Source organism: Diceros bicornis, chromosome 5, assembly GCF_020826845.1.
Source record: "Diceros bicornis minor isolate mBicDic1 chromosome 5, mDicBic1.mat.cur, whole genome shotgun sequence".
In the NCBI taxonomy this organism is placed as follows: domain Eukaryota; kingdom Metazoa; phylum Chordata; class Mammalia; order Perissodactyla; family Rhinocerotidae; genus Diceros; species Diceros bicornis.
The window spans coordinates 38,743,711-38,762,243 of NC_080744.1; positions in this window are offsets into that span (position 1 = coordinate 38,743,711).

Sequence of the window (18,533 nt, forward strand, 5' to 3'; positions counted from 1 at the left end):
GACTTGCCCTGTATTTGAGTTGGTGGAGCCTGTGTGGGGCAGCGGCCTCGCGTGGATGTTCAGGGGGCAGCTGGATATGTGGGTCTAGGACTCAGGAGAGAAATATGGGCTGGAGTTAGAGAATTGGGAGCCATACACATGGAGACAGTGCTTGAAGCCTTGGAAGAGGAGAGAAAAGAGAGCAGGGCCCAGGCCCGGCCCTGAGGACCCAAGAATAAGCAGCCGGAGAGGTAGGAGGAGAACCAGGAGAGTGTGGCGTCCAAGAGCCAGGGTCGTGCTGCTGAGATGTGGAGGAAAATAAGGACACAGGAGTGCCCATTGGATGAAATGCCAGGGGTTCCCCAGTGGCCTCAGTGAGAGTAATTTCAGGAACGTGGGTGGGAAGCCACAAGGCAGGGCTGAGGAGCCAGTGGGAGGGGAAGTAGACAGCTCTCAAGAAATTTGGCTGCTGAGAGGAGAGAGAAGCAGAGGGGAAACTGAGGGTGAGGGGAGGGTGTAGGGGTCTCAGGACCCCTTTACAGATTAGAAATTACTGAGAACCCCAAGAGCTTTTGTTTATGTGGGATACAGCAACTGACAACATTTAGCATATTAAAATTGAGACATTTAGGGGCTGGCCCAGTGGCGCAAGCGGTTGAGTGCGCGTGCTCTGCTTCGGCGGCCCAGGGTCCACAGGTTCGGATCCCGGGCGCGCACCAACGCACCGCTTGGTTAGGCCATGCTGTGGCAGCATCCCATGTAGAGTGGAGGAAGATGGGCACGGATGTTAGCTCAGGGCCACTCTTCCTCAAGAAAAAATAAAAGGGGAGGATTGGCATCGGATGTTAGCTCAGGGCTAGTCTTCCTCACACACACACAAAAAATATTGACAAGTTTTAAACATATTTATTAATTAAATTAAAAATAAAAATAATAAATCCATTACATGTTAATATATTTTTAAAGAAAAATGATTCTATTTTCCACAACAAACAAATTTAGTGAAAAGAGTGGAATTGTTTTATATTTTTAATGTCTGACAATGGAAGCAGCTGGATTCTCATCTGCTTCTGCATTCCATCTGTTGCAAATCCACATCTCCTATAGCTCTGGAAAACTCCACTGTCCGCTTGTGAGGAAATGAGAGTAAAAAGGCAAATAACCTCTTGGTATTATTATGACAATAATTTTAACCTCACAGACCCCCTGAGAGGGTTTTGGGGACCCCCAGGAGTCCCTGGGCCATTTTTGAGGACTTCTGGTGTAGAAGCACTAACAAACATTTTTTTTTTTTTTGTGAGGAAGATCAGCCCTGTGCTAACATCTGCCAATCCTCCTCTTTTTTTGCTGAGGAAGACTGGCCCTGGGCTAACATCCGTGCCCATCTTCCACCACTTTATATGGGATGCCGCCACAGCATGGCTTGCCAAGCGGTGCGTCAGTGCACGTCCAGGGTCCGAACCGGCGAACCCCGGGCAGCCACAGTGGAGCGCACGCACTTAACCCCTTGCGCCACTGGGCCGACCCTCATTTTTTGTTTCTTTTCTCTTTCATTTGGAGGGATTGGAGCAGGGTGATGGGGGTACCCAACCTTAAGCAGCAGCATTAAGGAATTTCAGAGTTAGCAGGCACCTCAGAAATCATCCTGTCCATCCCTCAAGGGCATCCTCCTGGAGAACCGGGAGTGAGGAGGAAGGATCAGCAATTCGGTCGCTGTTTATCATTTATGGAGTCTAAATAAAGCAGGCCCCGGGCCCTGGACCTCAGGCTGTGGAAGACAGAGGACACAGAATCACCCTTACACCTGGTCTCGGATAAGGACAACTCCAGGAGCTCGGGGGCTGGGGCAGAGGTGGTCAGGCCTGGGAGGGCCTTAAAGCAGCTGCAGGACTCCACCAGGTAGAGGGCATTCGAGGCGTGGGGACGGCGGCAGCAAGGGAGGGAGGCACCCGGAGCTTGGTAAGTAGCTGCGTGGAGGAAGCCGGGACTGAAAGCTACTTTGGAGTCAGTTCGAGGAGGAAGTGTTGAACTTTATCTTGTAGGGAAGTTGAGTTCTGTGGTGATGTTTTTGTTTTTTCATGTTTTTCCTCCCACGGAAGAGTCTCTGTTTGTTTTGGTTCTTTTTGTTTTGTCTGCTTGTCAAGCAGACAGTGTTGTGTTCAGGCCTGGGTTTTAGGAGCCTTGTGCTTGTGGCAGGGTGGAGATGGTCTGCAGGCTGCAAGACCTGGTGGGCGCCTGGGGCCGTGATCCAGGCAGGTGCGGGGAGAGCTGAACCAAAACTAGGAAGTGGGAATGTGGGGACTCCTCCTGGTGGCCCGTTGGAAATGGGGGGCCAGCAGGAGGGAGGAGACTGGGGATCCCAGGGTTTTGCCGAGAGGGGGCATGGACAGTGCAGAAGGACGTGGGTGAACACCACTCTGGCCCCCATGCACCCTTCTCAGGCTGGCAGCCTCCTAGGGGGTCTCCAGGTTGCCCCCACCAGGCCCGGGGAAGGACCATGTTCCTCTAGGGGCTATCGTTCCCCTGAAGACAGTGGCAGTGCCCATGTTAGAGAAGCACAGGGTGTGGGGAGATGGACCTCAAATGGGGGAGACCCCCCCCCCTTTTCCCAGGCCTAGCTCTGAGGAGAGTCTAGGTGCTCCAGGGTGTGAGTCCAACCTCAGTGCCCAGGGCCAGGTCAGGGGAGGCAGTGGTCACAGAGAGAGCGTGCTTGAGGGCCAGAGTTGGAGCACAAGGGCCAGCCTCCCAGCCCATGACCAGAGTGACCATGTACCCCAGACCATGTATCCTAGTGTGCCCAGGACAGGCCTAGTTTACTCCTCTTGTCTTAGAGTAATTATTATTTTCACTCTCAAAGGCATCCAGGTTTGGACAGTAAATTGCATGGCGGCTGCGGAGACTGGGACCGAGTAGGGTTGCTCTATCAGGTGGGTGTCAGAGGGGGTTGACCAAAGGCCCTGACCATGCCTGCCCTCTGCCCTCCTCTCCCTATCCATGGACCTTCACCCCCAGGACAGGCCGGGGGGCCACCTCTCCTCTGCCCTTCCCTGGTTGCCCTTGAAGAATCCCTGCCAGGCCTGCGCTTCCCAACTCGGGTCTGCCCCTGCCCTCACCACTGCCCCGGGCATTTCCCTCGACACACTCTGAAGGCTCTGCCACAGAGCTGCTCTTCCTCCTGAGCCCGCCCCTCCTCCTTCATCTGGGGACCCTGCACTGCACACTCACCCCTCATGCTCTGCTCCTCCCCCTGGTGCTTCAGTCCGTCTTTGGCTCTGTTCTGGACCCTGCCCCTCCCTGGACCACCGGCCCGGCAGTAACGTAGAGCCAAGGGTGAGTGCTCCCCCATCACTCAAGCTTGAACGTAGGGCCCAGGCTCCTTCCTCAAGCCTTCACGCGTTCGTTCCGCTGGTCTTGCTCTGCTGGTCTTGCTCTGCTGGTCTTCTGTGATCTAAAGGCTTCCTGTACCCACCCTACCACCACTGCCCTAATACTCGCCCTTTCCCTGGACCGTTGTCATGACCTCCACACTGATCGACCTTCCCCAAGTTTGAGCCCTCCCTGGATATTCATCTTCCACATAACGTAGACTGCAACTCTGGCCACACCTCTCCACGCTGACCAACTCCGCTGGCTCTTTGCAGCCCTCAGGATAAGCTTCCCTGCAGTCTGGCCCCCGCTCTCCCCTCCAGCCTCGGCACCCACCCTGGGCCCCCCCATCCCGGCCCGCTGGTATCCATGCTGCCTGCTGTCTCCTCCCACCTCATGCTATTTCTGGCCACCAAGCCTTCGCTCCCCTTGCCTTCCCTATCTGACGGCTTCGCCTGACCCTCTGGTATCCTGAGAACTCAGCACCAGCATCGCACCTCCGGAAGCTGCTGCTGACCCCGGCTGGCTGCTGCCCTCCTCATGCCCACCCCCGCACCTCTGTTTTGTGCCCAGCACATTGTATTGGCATGATCTGCTTGCAGGCCTGTCCCCACTAAATGGAGTCCCCCAGGGCAGCAACTGTACGTATCCCAGCACAATAGCACATCTCTGGGTCCACGTAGAAGCCCAGGCGACCTGTGGGGAATGGGATTTAATGAGACACCCTTCTAATGCCACGTCACACGTCCTGTTGCAGGGAAAGACTCCATGAAAACCTCAGTCAGAGCCAAGGGAGAGTGCCAAGCTGCTTCCCCAGGCTAACACGCAATCTGAAGGTTCATGTGCACAGCCCAGGAATGTGGGACTGGGAGCCCCCGGGCCACGGGTGGACCAGGCAGGCACGGGCAGCCCAGCGCGCGCCTGACTGGGGCAGCGCTGACCCACGCCGGTGGCACCACACCGGCGGCTGCCATCCTGGGCTGGCCCCTCTCTCTCCTTGGTCTGTCTGAGAGACGCCAGGCCCTAAACACACACCAGAGGAAGGGCTGCCCTTTGACAGGCATCTCAGGGGCCAGAGGCTGCGCCCTTGCCAGTCCTCCCACTCTGGGCCCTAAGCTGGAAGAGTGTTCCTGCCTCTCCTGGGGTGATGCTCTCTGTGCCCAAAGGAGGGGAAGCTCGGCCTTCCTGGGGACAGCCTGAGGGTGTTGGTGACTAGAGGAGGAAAGGGACAGTAGTGTATCCAACTGTGGCTTCCCCTCACAGCAGTCAAAGCCTCCAGCCAGGCACAGCGCCTCCTGGGTCTAGTCATGTCTGTGCCAGGTCAGGAGGGCGGCAGGAGACGGGTATGTCAGACGTGCAGGTGGCTCTGGCTGGGAGGGACCGTGAGTCCACGAGGGGAAAGCTGATGACGACTGGCTCACGTAGGGTGCCTGAGTCACCTGTCCACAGGAGTAGGCCCCGGCCTGTAGGGGTTTCCATAGGAAGGAGGCCCAGTTCCTGCTCATCGGCCACTTGCAGATCTGACCTGAGAGGCATGACACACACTGAACAGATGGGCGCTGATCTGACAGAAGCCTACAGCATGCCTGTGACATGCGGGATGCCTTCCTACCTTGTCTTGCACCCTTTAGTCCCTCATCCTGAAAATCTCTTTCCTGCAGGCTCTGGTCTGGCTAATTCGTCACTCAAACTTCAGGGCTCAGGTGAGATGTCACCTCCTCTGGGAAGCCTTCTCTGAACCTCCTCTACCTGACCACCCAGGCCTGGCTTTGAGGCCTTGCCATGCATCTCTGACACCTGGGCCTTTTCTCTTGCAGCTTTGATAGCCCTATGTACCTTGTTGGCCTCCCCAGCAGACTGTGAGCCCTTGAGGGGCCTCCCAGCACCTAGCAGAGCCGGCACACAGTAGGTGCTCACATTGCGTTTGTTGAGTGAAAGCCCACTCACTTAGGAAGAGGCCAGCACTGGTGAGGGGGAGCTGGGGGCTGGAGTAGGGGCTCTGGGCCATCTCCCCACAAGAGGGACTATGCAGCAGAGGAGGGTGGGCTGGGTGGAGGCACAAGGGAGGGGAGGAGACAGACCTACCGTGACCACCCCCGACCCCAAATCCACCAGGGCCCCATATCCTGGTCGGAGGATTGAACTGCTGTTCAGGTGCCAAGCAAGAGCACTGGGCTGGAATGCAGAGATCGCAGTCCCTGTTTTAAGCTGTGTGTCTTAGGCAAGGCACTTATCCTCTCTGGGCCTCTGTTTCCTCAAATGTGAAATGAAGAGCTGCACCAGAAACCAGTTCCCATACAGTTCCAGTGGCTCTTCTTTTTCAGGAGGGACGTGGACTCAGGGTCAGAGGGACTGGGTTTCAGAACCAGGGCTCCATGTATCCTGTGAGTCCTCGGCCAGGTTATTTAACATCTCTGAGCTGCAATTTCTTCATCTTTAAAATGGGACTGATCATCATAACCACCTCTCAGATTCTCGAGATTAGATGTGCTATCAGGTGAGAAACACTCTCTATACTTTAAAGCACCATGTGAATGTTGGTTACTATTATTATTTAACACTATTATTTTTCACCAACACCTGATTAGTCACTGGATGATCTCTCACCTCACTAGAGGGTCAGCTCCATGAGGCCGGAGCTGGCGCCTCCCTGTCCATTGCTGCATCCTTGGTGCCCAGTGTGGAAGCCTGGCTTAGCCGAGGTCCTCAAAAAATATTTGCTGGACACATAAATGGATAAATGAGTTGACTTGGATGAATGACTGCATGAATGAACTCCATGAGCAGAGCACTGAAAACAAATCAGGTTGACTGGGGTGTAGGGAGAAAGGGAAAAGGGGGAGGAGGCAGAGGAGGAAGGGGGTGCTCCCTGGGCTGCCCAGGCTCCGCCATGTTGGGGAGCATGGGTGAAGAAAGACAGGAGAGGAAATGACAGAAAAAAAAAACTTGGGGCAGTGAAACGAGGCTGCTTCACAATTCTGCCAGGGCTGAGGGCCTCGCAGGGGGCCCCTCCCTCGTCAGAGCCCTCCTCCACCTCTCACAGCCCCTGCCCTACCAGGGAGAGGGAGGAGGAGGGGGGCTGGCTGAAGCTAGGCCATTCTGGTTTGTTTACAACAGCACAGGCCTGCTGGGTCATGACACAGCCAGCAGCATTTAACCCAGCTAAATATATCTCCTCTGCTGGCCAGGACCACACAGCCAGCCCCTGAAGGCCAGGGACCACCCGCTCATCCCTCCGGTTGGGCCCTGGGCCTTCTCCTGACCCCAGAGCCCTGTGTCCCCAGGGAGTCAACCGCCAATCAGGGTCCAGATAAAATGCCATCTCTGGCTGAACCCAGGCGGAGAGTTTCATTGGGACAGAATCAGAGGACATAAGGGGAGAACCCTATGAACCCACCTGTCCAGCAGTGGGACAACCAAATGGCTCATCTCCCTTCGATGGCATATTTTCAGTCTTTACGAATGTTTAGGAAGAGTATTGACTGTTAGGAAAACATGTTACTCTCTTTACAGTACTCTCTTAACATTACTGTATAATGTGAAGTGGAAAAAAAAGCATACAAAGTGAGGTACGTAGTATGAATATAATCATGTCTTTTAAAAAGCATAGAAATATGTCTGGAAGGAATCACCAGAAACTGTCAACACAGTTTGCCTCCCAGGAGGGAAACTGGAGGCCAGGGGATGGGATAGGGGAGAGACTTTTTTTCTTGTGCCCTTTTGTATGTTTTTGATTTTGAATTGTGCAAATTTATTACTCATTCATAAGTAAATAAGTCAAACACGTAATAGAATAAAATGCAGAGCTGAAAAAGAAAAGGCCTATGCATAAAGAGGCGCTGGAAGTAGCCCTCAGAGGTTAAGAACACTTATTGGGATGGTGGGCCACGCAGGGTCTCCCTTTTCTGTGCAGAGGAACAGCTGGCTCTATGCCCAGCTCAGCCAGAACATCAGCCTTGCAAACTGGAATAGGGGTCCATCAGTGCTCAGAATCTAATTTGAGGCACGAAAAAGGACATACCCGCCTTAAAATATCTCCTGATGGAGTCTGAAATTTCAGCCCATGCTTTTGCCTGCAGTAGTACCACTTCTCTAAAGTCCCCCTGAAAACATTAAGGTGGGGGACGGGGGTGTTACCACGCTATCATTTTATTACGTGAACTGAATTGAAATAGGGAGACACACTGTAACAAAGCTTGGATTGTGGGAAATATCTTACTTTCTTCTTTCTTTTGAGTTTTTTCTAAATTTCCATTACAAACATATACTTCTTTTATTAATACTGCTTATTATAATTATATATAAAATAACATGTGATCATAGTAGAAAGTCTGGAAAATACAGAATAGTATAAAGATTTAGAAGGTCATTCATAATTCCACCATCCACCTCTAGACCTCCCTCTTACAACTTTATTAAAAAACCTACATATGTAAGTGAAATCATAAAATTGACCACACTTTGTCTACTATTTTGTGTCCTACTTTTTCTCCTAAGATTAAACTGTGAGGGCTGGCCCCGTGGCATAGTGGTTAAGTTCATGCACTCCACTTTGGCAGCCTGGGGTTTGCAGGTTCGGTTCCTGGGAGCGGACCTACACACCACTTACCACGCCATGCTGTGGTGGCGTCCCACATATAAAGTGGAGGAAGATGGGCATGGATGTTAGGCCAGGGCCAATCTTCCTCAGCAAAAAGAGGAGAATTGGCAACAGATGTTAGCTCAGGGCTAATCTTCCTCACCAAAAAAAAAAAAAAGATGAAACTGTGAGCATTTTCCCATGTCATCAAATATTCCTGAAAATATGATTTTTAATGGCCACCTAATATTTCATCATATTGATGTACAAAAATTTATTTAACGAATCCGTTGTTGTTTCCATTTGGGTTGTTTCCATTTTTTTGCTAGTTTTGGCTACGCTGCCATGAAACCTTTTGTGTCAGTTGTATACAACAGAAAATCCAGTTCAAATGGGTTTAAGCCAGTTGGGAGTTATGGGCGAAACTCAGAAGTTAAGAGGAAGGGAGCTTCAGGCAAGGCTCAGCCAGGGCTCCTGCTTCATCCCTGGAGTTCTTCTGGCTTTACCCTTCTCTGTGTGGCAGCCTTACCCTCAGGTTGGCTTCTCCTCAGCTCTTGGGGAACAAACTTCCTGTTCACATCCATGGGGGTGGAGAGACGGCTCAGGGCCTCTGTTTCTCTGATGGGCCAATTTATGAAAGGGTAGCCATGAGAGAGGGAAACTGCTCCAAATGCCTTGGGCCTGGGATCCCTACCCATGCTGGACCAGGTCATTGTGGCACGGTGTGTGGGGGAGGGTTAGGCCTATCCCTGTGGCTATTGCAAAATGCGGGAAGGGAAAATGCTAAGTAGACAGCCAAAGAATGTCCTCTGCAGCCTGGCTACTCAGATCGGGGTCTGTGGACCAGCAGCCTCTACATCATCTGGAATGAACTGGAAGTGCAGAAATCTCTGAGACCTCCCTACATCCACTGAATCAGACTCTGCATTTTAATAAGAGCCCCACTCAGGAGATTGTTTGCATATTAAAGTTGAGAAGCCCCGCCCTACAGCAAACTTATTTCCTGAAAATAGATCCCTGTAAGTAGAATGGCGGGTCAAAGGTCATGGATATTTCTAAAATTCTTGATACGTATTGTCAAATTGTCCTGTATAAGGCTCTATCACTTCACATTCTACCCCCCTGGGATCTGGGGGTGTGAGGCCTAAAGCTTATGCAATTTGGGAAAGCCCTCTTTAAGAAAAAGAGTACAAAATTAAGTACGAAAACAAATATTCAGAAAAATAAAAAAAAGAAAAGCTGACAAATACCTCAAAAATAATAAAATAACTTTAGTTTTAATTATCAATAGGTTGAAACATATGAAACTGCCATATTTGTAGTAAAAAAAAGTCACACATGGTTAAAAAGCAATTTCATGCTGTTCCACCTACAACTTTTCCCCTACATTTTTGGATACATCTTTTTTTTCTTAACAACTTTCTGAAATATAATTCACACACCATATAATTCACCCTTTAAATTGTACAATTCAATGGCTTTTATTATATATTCACAGAGATATGCAGCTATTACTACAGTCAATTTTAGAACACTTTTATTAGCTTAAAAAGGAACCTGATACCACTTACCTGTCATCCACTCCACCCCCATCCATAGGCAACAACTAATCTACTTTCTGTCTCCATAGATTTGCTTATTCTGGACATTTCATAAGCATGTAATATATGGTCTTTCGTGTATGCGTTCTTTCACTTAACATAACGTTTTCAAGTTTCATCCATGTTGTAGCATGTATCAGTACTTCATTCTTTTCTACTGCTGAATAATATTCCATTGTATGGACATACCACATTGTATTTATCCATTCTTCAGTTGATGGACATTCTGGTTGTTTCTACTTTTTGGCTATTATAAATAGTGCTGCTATAAACATTTGCATACAGGTGTTGTGTGGATGTGTTTTCATTTCTCTTGGGTATATACCTAGGAATGTAATTCTCAGGTCATATTATTAGTCAGCATTCTCCAGAGATGTGGAACCAATAAGAGTCTATCTATCTATCTATACCTATCTATCTATCCAAATCATCATCTATTGACATATAAATAGATACATAGATATAGCATAACTGGCTCGTGTGATTATGGAGGCTGACAAGTCCCAAGATCTGCAAGATGAGCCAGCAAGCTGGAGACCCAGGAGAGCCAATGGTGTAGTTTGGTCCGAGGGCTAGCGGGAAAAGTAAGTGTTTCAGTTCCAGTCTGAAGGCAGGAGAAAGCCAGTGTTCCAGTTCAAAGGCAGTCAGGCTGAGGAATTCTCTCCTACTGGAGGGAGGGTCAGCCTTGTTGTTCTATTTAGGCCTTGAACAGATTGGATGAGGCCCACTCACAAAGTTGAGAGGGCAATCTGCTTTACTCAGTCTACTGACTTCAATGGTAATCTCATCCAAAAACACCCTCGCAGAAACACCCAGAATAATGTTTGGCTAAATGTCTAGGTACCCTGTTGCCTGGTCAAGTTGATACATAAAATTAACCATTATAGTAAATATATGGTTAACTTTTTTAGGAACTGCCAAACTGTTTTCCAAGGCACCTGCTGCATTTTACATTACCACAAGCAATAAATGATTCCAATTTCTCCATATCCTCATCAACACTTGTTATTATCTGTCTTTTTTATTATAGCCATCCTAGTGGGTATGAAAGGCTGCATATTCTTTGATTGCCTTTTCAACCAATAATGATATTACAGTTTCACTTTCTATAGAGAGAATAGCAAGAAAATGTCTTTTTTATAGCATGTTTGATATAAATTTTTTATTACTCATAGTTCTGGTAAATGTTCTATTGCCATCTCTGTACCTTCCTCAGAGATGCCTGTCCAGGCTAGGCCTGGCTTGCTGATCTCAGCAGACTTGGTCTCCCACGGCAGCTGGTCCAGCCAGCCAGGTTCTCACTGCTCTGGCACCCTGCAGCATGCCAGTCCTTTGGGGGCTTGTTGGCCATGAAGCCTGGGTCAAGGTGGGACAGTATCTTGTTCAGATCATTCTCCCTGGGACCACCAATGGGGTCTGGACGCTGGACGAGGGCCACCCAAGGGCAGATTGTTACTGGAGGTTGAGGAATAGCCCTAGGACCACCTTTTCCTAGGCATAGAGGGGGTCCCCCAGGCTGGAGCAATGTCCCATGCCATCTGTGCAAAGGCGGCCCATACAAAGTGAGGTCTCCTGAAGCTTAAACTACAGTGTTTCATAGTAAATCAGCCTCTGATTCTACCAGGAGTGTATGATAAAGCCCACTGCCTTGTATCTTTCCCAACTCTGGCAACTGTCATTTAAAAACAAACCTTGGGGGCTGGCTCAGTGGCGTAGTGGTTAAGTTCAGCATGCTCTGCTTTGGCGGCCTGGGGTTCACAGGTTCAGATCCCAGGTGTGGCCCTACACTGCTCGTCAGCCATGCTGTGGCGGCAACCCACATACAAAGTGGAGGAAGACTGGCATGGATGTTAGCTCAGGGCAAATCTGCCTCAAAAAAAACACAAATCTTAGCCAGTCTGACAGGAAAAGCTTGGACTCTCATTATTGTTTTATTTTGCGCTTCCTTGATTATTAATGAGGTTGGACATTTCTCCATATGATTATTGCCCATTTGCATGTGTGTGTGTGCATTTTCTATGCATGTACAGGGCCTAGCACATAGAAGGTGCTTAATAAATAAATCTGGAATAAATGGTTTTGCCCATTTTCCTTTGGGGTATTGTGTCCAAGACTAATAGCTGTCCATTCAAATCTGTCCTCTTCTTCCATAATTGTATGGCAGGCTACTTTGCAGTTAGGTGAGTCTTTGGGTCTAAGGCTCTCTCTGATAGAATGTGAGCCAAAGTACTGTGAGCGATTTAAAGATCTAACTCTAAAGACAGCAGGCGAACCTCCTCCTCAGTCTTTCCCCTTCCTATAAGACGTCTCTGTAAACCAGCGTGGACCATGCAGATGAGGACAAAGCATCGAGATGGCAGAGAAACAAGATGAAAGGAACCTGGGACCTTAAATGATTATGTAGAACAGATACGAATTCAAACTCTATGTGAGAGAGATATGGATTCATATCTTATTTGAGCCATTGCATTTTGGAGTCTCTGTTACAGCAGTGTGTGCTGCCCTAACCAACGTAAGCAATGATATTATTTGGTGAGAGGATTAATAGCCCAACCAGTGGACATCTGCAATTAGTCCCTAGGGATGACCAGCCTGTTCCCATAAAGATGAAACGCGGGGCAGTGGCAGGGATCAGGAGATCAGGTTCAGTGACACTGGCCTCTGAGATCACCCGTTTCATCTTCTTTGCTCTCACTAAACTCGGATGATGGACTACATTTGTTTTCGTTGCCTTCAGATGGCCTTCTGAGAGTGGGCATGCACCAATCTATTGCCTAGACCCCTTGGCACAACTGTTCCTAGGTATTTAAATTAATCAATACATTTTTTGGTTTTTAAGAATAAAAAAAGAAGAGAGTAAAATAAAATCAACAAGCTTTAGTAAACTGCTTCAAACCAGAGCATGCTTATCTGGAACACTTGGCTTATCCAGAACTCAGAGCCTGGAACTGGAGCCCAGTAAGAGGGCCAGAAGGCAGGCCAGACAGGAGGCATGCACTGAAGCTCAATTACTTTATTCCTAGGAGACTGCACAATTCCTCCTTCAGGGTACTTTTCATTGGTTCAGAAGTTCTGAATTAGGTAAAATGGTTTCCCAGCCACCAAGAATTTGGAAAAGGTAAGTCAGAAGAGGGAGGGCTGCCTCATTGGCACAAAAACACTCAGGGGGCACAGGCCCTACTCAAAGCAGACTTAAGAATTACACCAATGTGGCTGTTGGCACCATTTGGTGTTGGGCACACGGTAGTCACTTCACAGTGGGCCTGAGCACCAGACGCTCACATGACCCAGGTCCTCAGGAAAGGTTAAGATATGTTCAGTGCAGTCTGTTTAAGCAGTGACATTCATAAAACCTCTTAAACAGAGTTCTAACCAAGATAAATTCTGGTGCTTCAAAGGGTTATATGTCAGCTCTCTGAAACACTCAGCTATTCAGAAAGATTCTGGATAACAGAGTTTATGCTGCACTTTCCAATTCCATTGGGCTGAGAGCAAACTGAGACCACCGAGGCCACACTGCCCTGATAACCCATGTGATTCAATCCGTCAACCCCCCCAGCCCCCACCCTCTTCAGACATTCCCAGACAAGTGGCACTGTGACTTCAAGGGTGCAAGGCTTGAGCTGCCCGGGGTCTTCCAGTAGCCCTCACCTGGGAAACGAGAAGGAAGCCCCTTCCCTTCTCTCTGGGCAGGAAAAGCCGAAGGTGGGCCTGATCCAGGGTGGGGTTTGCGGTTGTGTGTTGGTGGTGGTGGAGGGAGTGGAACATTCTGAGCGCTCCTGGGCATTCTCCCAGAGAGCTGCTCTCGGGGGGCCATCAGCTGGGCTGGGGGAGCTTAGAAAACTCCCCGCTGTCTCCTGCAACTTAGACCCTCTGTGCCCCTGCTTCCTTTATCCCTTTGGAGGCTGCTGCAGCCTAATCCTCAGTCCCGGTCAGACCCAGAGAGGCTACCCCAGCCCCTGGGGCCAGCACTCAGTGTTCAGCTTTGAGTCCCAGGACAACAAGATCCCAAGTGGCAGGAGAGCAGAGGCATAGGCCCCGCAGGGGTGCTTACAGGAGACATTCCCTGCCTTTTGGGAAGAAACTCTTACCTTCCTAAGAGAGGGAGATAAGACTTGGGGAGCCTCTCACTCGGGACTGTCTGAGAGAGGCGCGGAAGGGCAGCCCAATTCCTCCATGCCCCCAGGAGGGCTCAGGAATAACTGAGTAAGCAGACTCACCCTGAAGAGTCTGGTGGCCACAATAAGAAGACACGTGCAGCGGAAATAGCGAGTCCAGGGGTCACAGACCCTCCAATGAATGCCAGCAATTCAAGAGGCTACATCTCGGCAGAGGCCACACAGGACAGAGGGATAGCGACAGATGAGAGACCTTCTCTCACACCTAACAGAGGTGCTACTCAGGGGAGAAAGGTGATGGAGAAAATCATGAATTGAGTTTTAAAATGAAAAAACTGAGAAAACACATGGGGGACTGAATTTTCCTGGAAATGCTAGGATTTCATTTTCTGTCATCAAGGTGGATTAAGTTGAACAACAGAAAAAATAAAGTTGTATTTCCTGCATAGTGCTTCCTGGCTGGGGTGGAGGTGTACAAGCAGAGGTCAGAGTTTATTCTGACAGGCAGGGCTGGAGGGAGCCCTGGGGCCTGGTTATCCCAGGTGTGGTCCAAGGACTAGTAGCACCGACACACCTAGGAGGTGTGAAAAATTCAGTCTCGGGTCTCTCCCTAGACCTTCTGAGACTGAATCTGCGTTTTAAGAAGATCCCAAGGTGATTCATATACATATTAAGGTTTGAGAAGCATTGCCTTAAGGGATGATTTAGAAGTTTCAAATTCTCTTTTTTTTCTTTTAGCTTCTCCCCCTCCCCTGCTCTTTTTCTCCCCAAAGCCCCAGTAGATAGTTGTATGTCATAGTTGCACATCCTTCTAGTTGCTGTATGTGGGACGCTGCCTCAGCATGGCTGGAGAAGCGGTGCGTCGGTGCGCGCCCGGATCCGAGCCCAGGCCGCTAGCATCAGAGTGCGAGCACTTAACCGCTAAGCCACGGGCCAGCCCCCCTCTTACAGCTTAACTCCACACAAAATCTTTGCACCTGGCAGTAAAAGCAGAGCTGCTCTAATGTGGGCGGGCCAAGCCCCTTTTGCTCATCACTCCCAACAGCCCTTGAGGCACATCTGTGGATCTCTAAAACTCCAGAGACCGGCTAAAACCTACTCATCTTGCCCAAGCTCCTCATTTGGTATTTAAGGGAGCTAAAGAGATGTGTTTCTAATGGCAGGTGGTCTACTGTGAAGAACACAGGTGAGGGCGTGAGGACTGTATGTGAAAGCTTGCAGCAAAGCTCTATGGATGGAAACATCGGCAGAGAACAGGGCAAGGTGTGAAGAAATTCATTCATCGCTCAGTCCGCGCTGCCTCACCTCCTACCCAGCCCAACCCTCAGGACCAGACAGCCCACCAAGTCAAGGGGTGGGTCTCCAGAGAGTCCGTACTTCAGCAAATCCCTACACACGGAAACTGTGATAGTAAGCCCAGTGCAAACCTTGCATTTCCAGGCTGCTCATACAGATCCACAATCTAAAAATCCACTTACCTAAGGCCCCCAGAGCCGGTTCATGTGGCAAGATGACCCTGGCGGAGGGGATGGCCCTCACTGTGATCCAGCCCAGACCTGCACTCTAGGACTAGGCTTCTAAGCTCCTTGAGGGACGCTTCTTTAAGCCAGGTGGGCCTCTCCGCAGCCTTTTTCCACGTTAAGGGACTGGCTCCCTGGGTTCATCAGTGAGAGCTGGCTCTCTCATGTGGAAGATGGATAAGTCTTCAGAAAGTGGGTAGACAGGGCATGAATCATAAGTTGGGCACTGGACTCAAGATGTTAATAAGCTTGAAGCCTTCACTTTTTAAGTCTCATCCTTCTATCCTCGGGTAAGGGAAGGACAGGTGAGAAGGGACATTAAGGCTGTGAGCATCCCTCAATATGAAATGTTAGTTGTGTTTCTTCAGGGATTGGACTGAAAATGGGTGGAAGGGGAGTATGGTTGCATGTTTGGGGACAGAAAAGACTGGAGGGCTCTGATCCAAAACTTACATGCTTTTTAGGAGAGGGGCATTAGCCTATCCACATCTGAACAAAGCTGTGCAAGAATCTGATTTGTCAGGTCCCCAGAGAGGCGGCCCCTGATGACCCTAGCAAGGCTCTAGCAGTAATGTCACTGGGGGCCTTGCTGACTAATGAGAACTAGAGAGGACCCAACCTAGTGGGCTTGTTCACCAGAGGCCACAGTGGTGACAAGACATGGTTAATTGGGAAACTGACACTGACTTGTTCTGTGTGAGCCCTTGGTCAAGTTTCCCAGCAAGAAAAACAAGACTCAGTGTATCTGATAGTGCTACTTGAGATCAACAAAATGAAGAAAAGGCTGACCCTGTGATTGGGTGAGCAGCAGCTGCCCAGGAGCCAGCCCACCCTGATCAAAGGTGTGCAGGGTGAGCCAAGGCTCGGGAGGCCACACAGCCAGCACACTTGGGAATGGCATGAGCTCTGCTCTCAGGTGACGCAAGAGCATATCAGTGTTTTAGCTCAATCAGACACCAACTCCAGTCCAGGCCGGAAACTTGCCCTTTCTCCAACTGATCAGAGCTAAGTTTTCAGAGCCTAGACGTCTCTGGAATCCCCAGCAACGTAATTCACTGTCTTCTTTCACGATTCTTACAGCATAGCTACCTTTGAGAACACTGAGTTCCTTTCACAGTTCGTTAGTACGGCAGTCCACCCTTATCTGCAGTTTCGCTTTCAGTGGATTCAGTTACTCGCAGTCAATGGCAATCCAAAAATATTAAATGGAAAATTCCAGAAATGAACAATTCATAAGTTTTAAACTGCATGCCATTCTGAGTTGCGTGATGAAATCTCACGCTGTCTTGCTCCGTCCTATCCGGGTGGTGAACCATCCCTTTGTCCAGCAGATCCACAGGGTATACACTGCCAGCCCATTAGTCACTTAATAGCCCTCCCAGTTTTCAGATTGATTGTGGCAGTATCGCAGTGCTTGTGTTCAAGTAACCCTTATTTACTTAATAATCATCCCAAAGCGCAAGAGTAGTGATGCTGGCAATTTGCATATGCCAAAGAGAAGCCTGAAGTGCTTCCTTTAAATGAAAAGGTGAAAGTTCTCAACTTAACAAAAAACATCATATGTTGAAGTTGCTAAGATCTATGGTTAAGAACGAATCTTCTATCTCTGAAATTGTGAAGAAAGAAAAAGAAATTCATGCTAGTTTTGCTACCACATCTCAAATATGTATGTATAGGAAAAAACACAGCATAAATAGGGTTTAGTACTATCCATGGTTTCAGGCATCCACTGGGGGTCTTGGAACGTACCCCCCGCGGATAAGGGGGGACTACTGTATTTTCACTGGCTTAACTGACCTACAGACAGTGTGTACTGGAACTGTGAATGGGCTGGTTTCTGGGGTTTATATACAGGCATACTTTGTTTTATTGGCTTAGCTTTATCACACTTCTCAGATACTGCTTTTTTTACCAGACTCTCCATCAGCAAAAAGATTACAACTTGCTGAAGGCACAGAGGATGGTCAGCACTTTTTAGCAACACAGTATTTTTTTTTTTTTGTGAGGAAGATCAGCCCTGAGCTAACATCCATGCCAATCCTCCTGTTTTTGCTGAGGAAGACTGGCCCTGGGCTAACATCCGTGCCCATTTTCCTCCACTTTTTTTTTTACATGGGATGCCGCCACAGCAAGGCCTGACAAGCAGTGCATCGGTGCGCGCCCGGGGTTCTGAACCCTAGCTGCCAGCAGCGGAGAGTGCGCACTTAACCACTACGCCACGGGGCCGGCCCCGAGCAATAAAGTATTTTTTAATTAAGGTACGTAGATTGTTTTTTCAGACATAACGCTATTGCACCCTTAATAGACTACAGCATATTGTAAATGTAACTTTTTTTTTCTGAGGAAGATTTGCCCTGAGCTAACATCTGTTCCAATCTTCCTCTATTTTGTATATGGGATGCTGTCACAGCATGCCTGATGAGTGGTGTAGGTCCGTGCCTGGGATCCGAACCCGTAAACCTAGGCACTGAAGTGCAGCATGCTGAACTTAACCGCTATGCCATGGGGTTGGTCCCAAACATAACTTTTTTTTTTTTGGTGAGGAAGATCAGCCCTGAGTTAACATCCAATGCCAATCCTCTTCTTTTTTGCTGAGGAATATTGGCCCTGGGCTAACATCCATGCCCATCTTCCTCTACTTTATATGGGATGCCACCACAGCATGGTTTGACAAACGGTGCATTGGTGCGTGCCCAGGATCCAAACCTGTGAACCCCGGGCTGCTGAAGTGGAGCGCACGCACTTAACTGCTGTGCTACTGGGCTGGCTCCCAAACATAACTTTTATATACACTGGGAAACCAAAAATTTGTGTGACTCACTTTATTGTGGTATTTGCTTTATTGCAGTGGTCTGGAACTGAACCTGCAATATCTCCGAGGTACGCCTGTACACATATTTGTACACATATCACAGTTTTAGAAACTGGGACCATAAAGTTCCTATTAGTTGGGGATTTTATATATTACACACTGCCAGGATAATCTCTCACTTATGTTTTTTGGAGAAAGAACACATCAGTATTAAGATTACCACTATGTAACTGCCTGACTGGACCAGGCCAAGCTGCCCACACATAAGTCCTGGGGTCTAGGTCCTGAGTCACAATGAGCCCATACCCTGAGGGCCTTGGCCTTGGCATGCCAGGCACTTGGTCAAGCCTCCTCTCTGACGGCTGGAGGCAAATTCCTAAGCCCAATTAATAATGCCACTGAGGAAATGCTCACAGAGCACTCCTCGTCCCATTGACCACTATCCTCTCTGACCACAGGAATGATGCTGGGGCTCTGCTTCCTTCACCCTGCCACATTCCCCCAGGAGCCCTATTATGCTGCCAAAGAGAGGCAGCTGAAAGACCACAGACACCTCAG